At 41.0% G+C, this 8203-nt stretch overlaps 1 pseudogene; it reads right to left on the reverse strand.

Annotated features, from left to right (window-relative positions):
- Positions 1–566: 566 nt before the first annotated feature.
- LOC117767840 lies at positions 567–2805 on the reverse strand (annotated as a pseudogene).
- Positions 2806–8203: the final 5398 nt, after the last annotated feature.

Raw genomic sequence — 8203 nt, forward strand, 5'->3', positions numbered from 1 at the left:
AGTTCAGATCATGAAAATCAAAAAGAACAGAAACCTACGCAGGCAGCAGATAAATATGCCCGTTCACTAAATATGTAAATACAATGAGGACGAGTGGATACAGAGATGAGACGTAATAAAAACAAACCAGGTTCCACATTTACAATGTGACCAAACATCCCATAACACTGATGGTCTGTAAATCCAACCAGAGTGTAGTTGACCTGTTGGACATGTTGACGCTCTGAGTTTATTGATCATTTCATCAGTAAAGTCTGTTCAGTGACTCTTGTTCAGTGATTTCATGGACACACAATCAGTTTGTTTCACCTCCATCTCACATGTGGAAAAGAAAAGAACAAATAATCAGCTCATTGATGAGGATCAGGATCAATACAGGTTCTAAAACATCACACAACCTGATTTCTACATTGATTTAGAAAACAACAGCAACAATAGTTCTTTCAAACACATTCATGTCAGTGTAATTATAGATTTCTGTCTTTACAAAGTGAGAACTAAATATGTGTGATAAAGGAAGGTCAGTGTTTGATTGACAGCTGATCGTTGTGCGGAGCAGAAACGTCCCCACGACGAACTTTGATCAACAAACATGGAGACAAAAGAAGTTAAAGATTTAAACACAGAATCTAAATCACTGCTTTTAATGACTCGAGTCTATTTGAGTTTACAGAACTCAGCTGTGTCTCCAGGATAATAAACCCCAACTCCAGCATAGAGAGGCTGAGTGAATGTGGCCTGGACTCTGTGGAGGAGAGTCATGGTGTCAGAGACTCTGTAGAAGGACAGAACACCTGCACTGTGATCCAGGTACACTCCTACTCTGGAGGACAGAGGACCTGACACTGCAGTGTCGATGTTGTTGTAACAAAAGATATAACCGTGTATATCACAATATAATGACCAAGATTTATCATTGTATCCAAATCCACATTCATCTGATTTCCCTGCTCTGCTGATATTCTTGTATGTGACTGCTACACCAACTCCTCCTGTCACCTCCACCTCCACCTCCACCTCCCAGTAACAACGTCCAGTCAGACTCTCTCTACTCAGGACCTGACGCCAAACAGTGAATCTGTCTGGGTGATTAGAATAAGACTGTTTCTTACTCATACGTGTTACTTTTCTGTTTCCCTCAGATAAGGACAGACGTCTACTTACTGTGTTTGGATCCAGTGTGATTTCCTGTGAATATTTTAAGAAGTCAGCTCTGGTCTCTGGCTCTGGTTGTGGCAGTAAAACATCCACTTGAGACACAATCTGTAAAATCTTTGTCTCTTTCTCACTCAGAATGTCCTGTAGTCGACCTCTGACCTGGGACACAGCTGCTGTCATGTCCTCAAAGTTCCTCAGAGGACGGATCCTGATGCTGGATGAGTGTGTAGATTCACTGAGTGGTGACAGTGAGGGGTAGTTGTGTAGAAACTGGTTGTGATCCTCTGTGTCTGCGAGCTGCTTCAGCTCAGTGATCTCCTGCTCCAGTCTCTCCTGAAGCTCTCTGACTCAACTCACTTCAGTTTCCTGCTGGGATCTGATCTGCTGCTTCACATCAGAGCTTCTTTTCTCCAGCAGACGGATCAGCTCAGTGAAGATCTTCTCACTGTCCTCCACTGCATTATCAGCAGAGCCATTGATGGCCTCCTCCTCCTGTTGAAGCAGCTTCACATCTTTCTCTGTGTCCTGGAGTCCCTGCTGGATTGTTTGTCTCCTCAGCCCGAGCTCTCTCTGCCTCTCAGTCCTTTCTGCTGCAGCTGACACTGTGTCGTGGTCTTTATGTTCATCCACAGAGCAGAGATAACAGATACACTGCTGATCAGTGCGGCAGAACATCTTCATCACCTTGTCGTGACGAGAGCAGATGTTCTCCTGGAGCTTCTCCAAGGGCTCCACCATCTTGTGCTTCTTAAATGCAGCTGACTGAAGATGAGGCTGGAGGTGTTTTTCACAATAAGAGGCCAAACAAACCAAACAGGACTTGAGAGCTTTCAGTTTTCTCCCAGTGCAGACATCACAGGCCACATCTTCAGGTCCAGCATAGCAGTGATCAGCAGGAGCAGCTTGGAGTCCAGTCTTCTTCAGCTCCTCCAGTGAATCAGCTAACATGGTGCTTTTCCCCAGGACAGGCCTCGGTGTGAAGGTCTGTCCACACTGAGGGCAGCTGTAGCTTCCTCTCTCATCCCCATTGTCCCAGTGGGTGTTAATACAGCTCATACAGTAGCTGTGTCCACAGCCAGTAGTCACCGGATCCTTCAGTGGATCCAGACAGATCGAACAGCAGAATCTTTCTCTGTCCAGTTGATTTTCTTGCTGTGCCATTTCACCTGGTGCCAGTGACTGTAGAATAGTTTCTCAGAAACAGGGTCTCTGCTCCTTCCTCTCTTGTTCACTTCCTCTTTTTACCATATTCAACACACTATTGAAAAGAGCAACAGTGTGGTCTTACCTCTCCTCTGCAGTTTTGCCACACTGTCTGAGAGCAACTAAAGCTGTTTGTGATTTATTCAATGAGATATATTCTGGTTTATGAAAGTTTATTAGATAGTTTGTTAGCTCTCGGGGGTTGGACTCAAAATGAATCAAGAAAAGCTCCACATCTATCAGACCCATATGCATGATCTTGGTGTCTATGGATAGGGGAGAGCTCAAAGACTGTATTCCAAGTATCAGTTACAGTTTGACTGATACTGTGCCTGAGTAAACTGTGATAAACCAAAGGAGAAATGTACATTTTTATCCTTAAATAACTTTAAATAACTAAACTTTACATAAGATGGTGAATAACTCCATGATAACAATGATGCATAGAGATGCCACTGCTCATGTAGCAATATTTTGACCACAACTGTAGATGAAAATACCTCAAAGTAACAAAGTTTTAGTAACGGTAGGACCAGACACACTCTCCATATATATATATTCTCTCTAGGCTGAATAAATGTATTCAGTGTTTTTGTGTCACAAGACAGCAAAGAGAGACTCACAAAACTTTACTTTCCAATTGCATATGAACCATTTACAGTTTTATTTACCATCATAAGTTCACTATGGCCCAAATGTTTTCCTTATGACGGGATCATAGGCATTCTCCAATGACTCTTAGTTAAATACACTAACATCCATAAGAACATTTAAAATTGACCTATTGTTACTCCTTCAAAATACAAAATATTTTTTATGAGTTATGAACTTCTATGGTGTAAAAGCATCAGTGCATATACTAGACAAATGATGACTGCCTTTGCAAATCAGTGGAAGAATTTGTGGTCGGAAACTGAAGCATACAGAGGAAATGACCAGAAGCACAGTAACATGTAGTCAGAAAGAGGGCGGAGCTAACCACTGTATTATCATGGTCATCCATGCACTTGGTTGTAGATGCTTGAAGACGTTTTACTTCTCATCTGAAAAGCTCCTTCCACATTCTTGTATAACTGAGAATCTTCACAAACATATTCCCAAAGTGTAAACATTCTACTTCTTTATACCCCACTTGCTTGGTTAGAGGAAATAAAAAATTTCTTCCACCATTTTCTGTTTTGTCTCTTGGTCTCTACGCTCTGAGACCTCTGATTCATCGTCTGAGACCTCAGAACTAAATTCATGGTCCTATGATTTAGAGTCATCATCCCATAGACCAGGGGTTGGCAACCTTTTTGACAAGTGCCAATGTGACATTTTCTTGTTAATTAGTGTGTCATATCAACATTTTTTTATATTAAGTTTTATTATTGAACCACATTCATATTTCCAACAGACATGCCATTTTATTCCATCCATATTGGCATCCAGCCTATGGCGCATTACTGGTTTTGCTGATGTTCTCCATTACACATCTCACTTGGGACGTGGGACTTCTGTCCGTCCCTTACATGTGGCTCTCTCTAGGTTTCTATGTTTTTTCCCTGTTTAGTAGTTTTTCCTTACTCTTGTTGAGGGTTAAGGGCAGAGGACGTCACACCTTGTTAAAGCCCTGTGAGACAAATACAATTTGATTGATTAATTGCTCAGTGCAGGCAGGTGAATTTTTTTTCTATTGACTTTATTCTCTTGTCTACCTCATTCTGTCTTGTCTGCTGCTGTAACAAGGGCATTTCCCCCGGTGTGGGATCAATAAAGTTTTATCTTATCGTATCTTATAACCTATAAGATATACCTATTATTTTAATTATAATATTGCTTTCCCATAGGTTTTCTTGTGAGTTATTAGTTAACTAGCCACTGACAGCAGTTCAACAACCAGCCCTGCATGTGGTCACTATACATCACCAACTTCTGGTCCAATGTATACTACACTAAACAACACCTCACGTCGATGAGTGAATGTCAGATTCTTTGACGACTATCTCTTTATACAGTTCTTGGCCCTATAATTTCTGACTTTGCTCTGTCTGACTTTCCATGGCTATAGCACTCCCATGAAGCGTATAGAGCTGGCTCAGGTCTGTGGTTGAAGCAGCTCTTAGTTAAGCTTCTCTTTCCTTGGTACATGTAACTGACTTCAATTCTTCCCTGGAGTCCTTGTGCTTTATCATTGCAGATCCAGGATCTTGGCTGCAGCCACATCGTGGATCGTGATCGTAGTTTGTAGATCGTGGAACATGGTGGCAGCTGATTGTAGATTAAGATTACCACTTGCTTTGATATGCCTACTCACATATACCATTAATGTTAGACACAGTTTTTTCCCATGAATGTTGTAAATATTGTTATTTTGTTGATATGCTCTACTACACACAGCATCTATTGCACTTCTCTCTGTCCTGGGAGAGGACTCTCGCTGAAGTTTCAAGGTTTTTTCCATGTTAAAAGGTTGCTTTTGACATTTTTCCTCACTCTTGTTGAGAGTTAAGGGAAGAGGATATTGCACTTTGTTAAGCCCTATAGACGAATTGTGATTTGTGGATATGGGCTATAAAAATGAAATGTGATTGGTTGATTGCTAATACTGATGATACTATGGACTGCAATCAAGGAGAAAAACAAGTTCTTGTACCATTACTAAAATAAATTAAATGCACTGATCTCCACTGAGAAATTATCACACTGCTGAGTTTCTCTTTCTGCAACACACCACTGCCCGACTCCATGACAATCAAATACCTGTGGACTCAGGAGACATCAAGCGTTTAGAATGACTCATTTAATACCACATTAGTCAGATAACACTGAGGTGCTTGCCCGCGCAAGAGAAAAAATAGAGCCGGAGAGATGGAAGGATCACAGAGAGGGAGCTTCCTAAACGTGATTGTCTTGGCAGCTTGTGGTGCTGTGATTCTCCACGGCAGTTTGTATTGGCTAGGAATCCAGACTGGAAGTTACAGGTGTTGACCGGCCTCACAGAAAGCTGTGGCTTTCAGCAGGGGCTTGACAGAGAAACAGGAAATATGTCCGAAATCAACGGGCTCCTCACGGAGAGGTGGGAGTTGGTCTTGGGCTCCCACACTGACTACAGCATAGGAAACTCCACCTCAAACCCTCCAAGCACTGTGAAAAAGGATGTATCTAAGAGGTTCCTCTTCAGCACAATGTGGGACAATAACACGTGTCTGTATGACTTGTTATTGGCTTGTTGTGCTGAAAATGAATGTGTGGAACATGACTCACCCTCCTTTAAACGTGCCACTGCTTTTCATGGAACATCTTTTCAGCATATCCACAAAGGATCCTGTTTGGACTGAGAGTTAAGTGTCGAGTAAACACTGTGACGTCAAAACTGATTCAAAGAACCACCTAAAACAACTACTCACAATGTGTCTAGCACTTGTGCTACTGTTTCTACTGCTTCCCCGCTCCACAAAACACGATCATTTATATATATTGTATGTATCTTACTATTGTTACACTAATGACCCAAATGATAGAAAAGTAGACTCTAGATAACTCCTTAAATTCATATAAAAAGATTCATGCTACTGGACAATGACAATGCAGACATGTTGAGGTTATGTTAGTGGTTATAAGGTTTAACATGTTCACCGTCTTCCTTTTTTGTATTAAAGTGATAGTTCACCAAAAAATGAAAATTCACTCATCATCTACTCACCACTCTGCTGATGAAGGGGTGGGTGAAGTGTTTGAGTCCACAAAACACTTTTAGAGTTTCAGGTTAAACAGAGTTGCAGCCAAATCCAATACAATTGAAGTAAATAACGACCACTTCTTCAAACGTAAAAAACAACAGAAAAAAACATAAAATGCCTCCATACTGCTCCTTGGGTGTCATCCGAGAGTCCGTAAGCCCCAACATTCAAATTCAACTCAAAACATTGTGATTTACTCATCTACTAGCCTAAATGTCCGCTGTTATCCTCCTAGCCTGCAGCCGCGTTTACATTTGTGCGCACACATCACACAAGCTCTCACCCAAGGGGCGCCAGATGGGATGAGCGAGAACTCCCGATATCGAAGTCCTCGGACATTTTCTTCTTTGTTAGAAAGTTTGAAAAATAAACAGTAAATGTTCCAAGTGACTTTATGCGAGCAGCTCTCTCTCTGTTGTTTGTATTGCAGGTTCCGGTAGCATGTAAACATAGGTGTGCATCTTTCTCGCTGATCTCGTTAAATCCGCCATAAAAAGAAATATAAGCTTCTAGTCTGATGCACCTTCCTTCACTATAACAGTTAAAGAGGGTGTGATAACAGTTTGATATCTTTATCAGCAACAATCATATTTTGGAGAAGAAAAATCTATGTTGTTTACATTGCTGTGGTCGTGGTCACGAAGTCTTTAATCCATGGTGTGAAAAAGTTGGTCTTCGGCTGTTTTAGATGATGCACCTCAATGTAGGACCTTAGCCTTTCTGTCAGCTCAGTCCGACCATTCTCCTCTGACCTCTCTCATCAACACTGAAGTGCTGCTCACTGGATGTCTGTTTGTTATTGGCTCCATTCTGAGTAAAAACTCTAGAGACTGTTTCAGAAAGACTCAAACCAACAATCATGTCACAATCAAAGTCACTGAGTTCACGTGTTTTCATCGTTCTGATGTTAGATTAGAAAATTAACTGAAGCTCCTGTAACTGCAGGATGTTAAACACTGAGCTGCTGACACATGATTGGTCGATTGGAATATTCGATGAATAAGGAGGTGTACAGTTGTTCCTAACAAAATGCAACCACTGGGGCAAATCATGTGTAGACAATTTCCACTGCTATGCAGATGATATGGTATGTGCACCTCACCACACTTCATCTTAATTCCAACACAATGAGCATTTGCTATATAAACAACATGGGCACTGAGTGAGAACATGTCAACAACTTTGGTCTGAAATTTGTAAAATACACTTTTGTCTCTTTTGTCTGTTTTCTGAGTTTAAGCTGTAGAGACTGTTGTGTGGTAAAATCTCAGGAGATTAACTGTTTCAGAAACATTCAAACCAGTATCGTATGTTTTCATTGTTCTGATGATTCATGTGAACATAAACTGTAGCTCATGTGCAGCTTTTAGTTTGGTCTAGTTTAGTTTGGTCTACTTGTGCTTCTACTAATCTAATCACTCTGCGAGCATGTGCAGTGATCTACTTTGACCTTAGTGTAGAGACTCTATGTGCAAGATTTGAAATGCATAGACTTTGGAGACTTCTAGTGGTAGTAACAAAAATAACACATCAACACAACAGCGACGCTGAGACCCTGGCCAATAGTAAAGAAGAAGGAATTACCCTTAAGCAACCAATAGACAGCACTGTTTTCATAGGGTAGATTTCTACACACTTGAAAGTGTTACACAACGTACACAGTGACTGTTTAACCTTATCAAACTATAATAGTTGATGGTTGAGATGAATCCATTCAGAAATAATGAGTGTTTACTACTCGGTCACATAATTGAACTGAAACACTGGAAGATGATATCCTCTAATTCATGGTGTATCACAGATGTAGATCATAAAGAAACCTCCAAATCTTCTGATCTGTCACTTCATATGTGTCAGTGCGGACACATTAGCTCCCGAAGTTACACTTCTGGTCATCACTTTTAAAATAAATGGAACAGACATACTTTCTGACAATAGTTTCCAGTGACTGTTTGCTGTTCGTAATGTGTTTGTTTTACCACTAATTGTATCTTCTCTAACCTTGTGTATCAGAATGTACAGTGACCTGCCAATGCCTGTTCACAGCATTATGGGATGCTGTCCTCTACTGGAACACAGCTGGAAGTGCAGCAGCTACTGAGGCCTAGGGCCTAATACCA

The sequence above is a fragment of the Hippoglossus hippoglossus genome, chromosome 9, assembly GCF_009819705.1.
Source record: "Hippoglossus hippoglossus isolate fHipHip1 chromosome 9, fHipHip1.pri, whole genome shotgun sequence".
Lineage (NCBI taxonomy): Eukaryota > Metazoa > Chordata > Actinopteri > Pleuronectiformes > Pleuronectidae > Hippoglossus > Hippoglossus hippoglossus.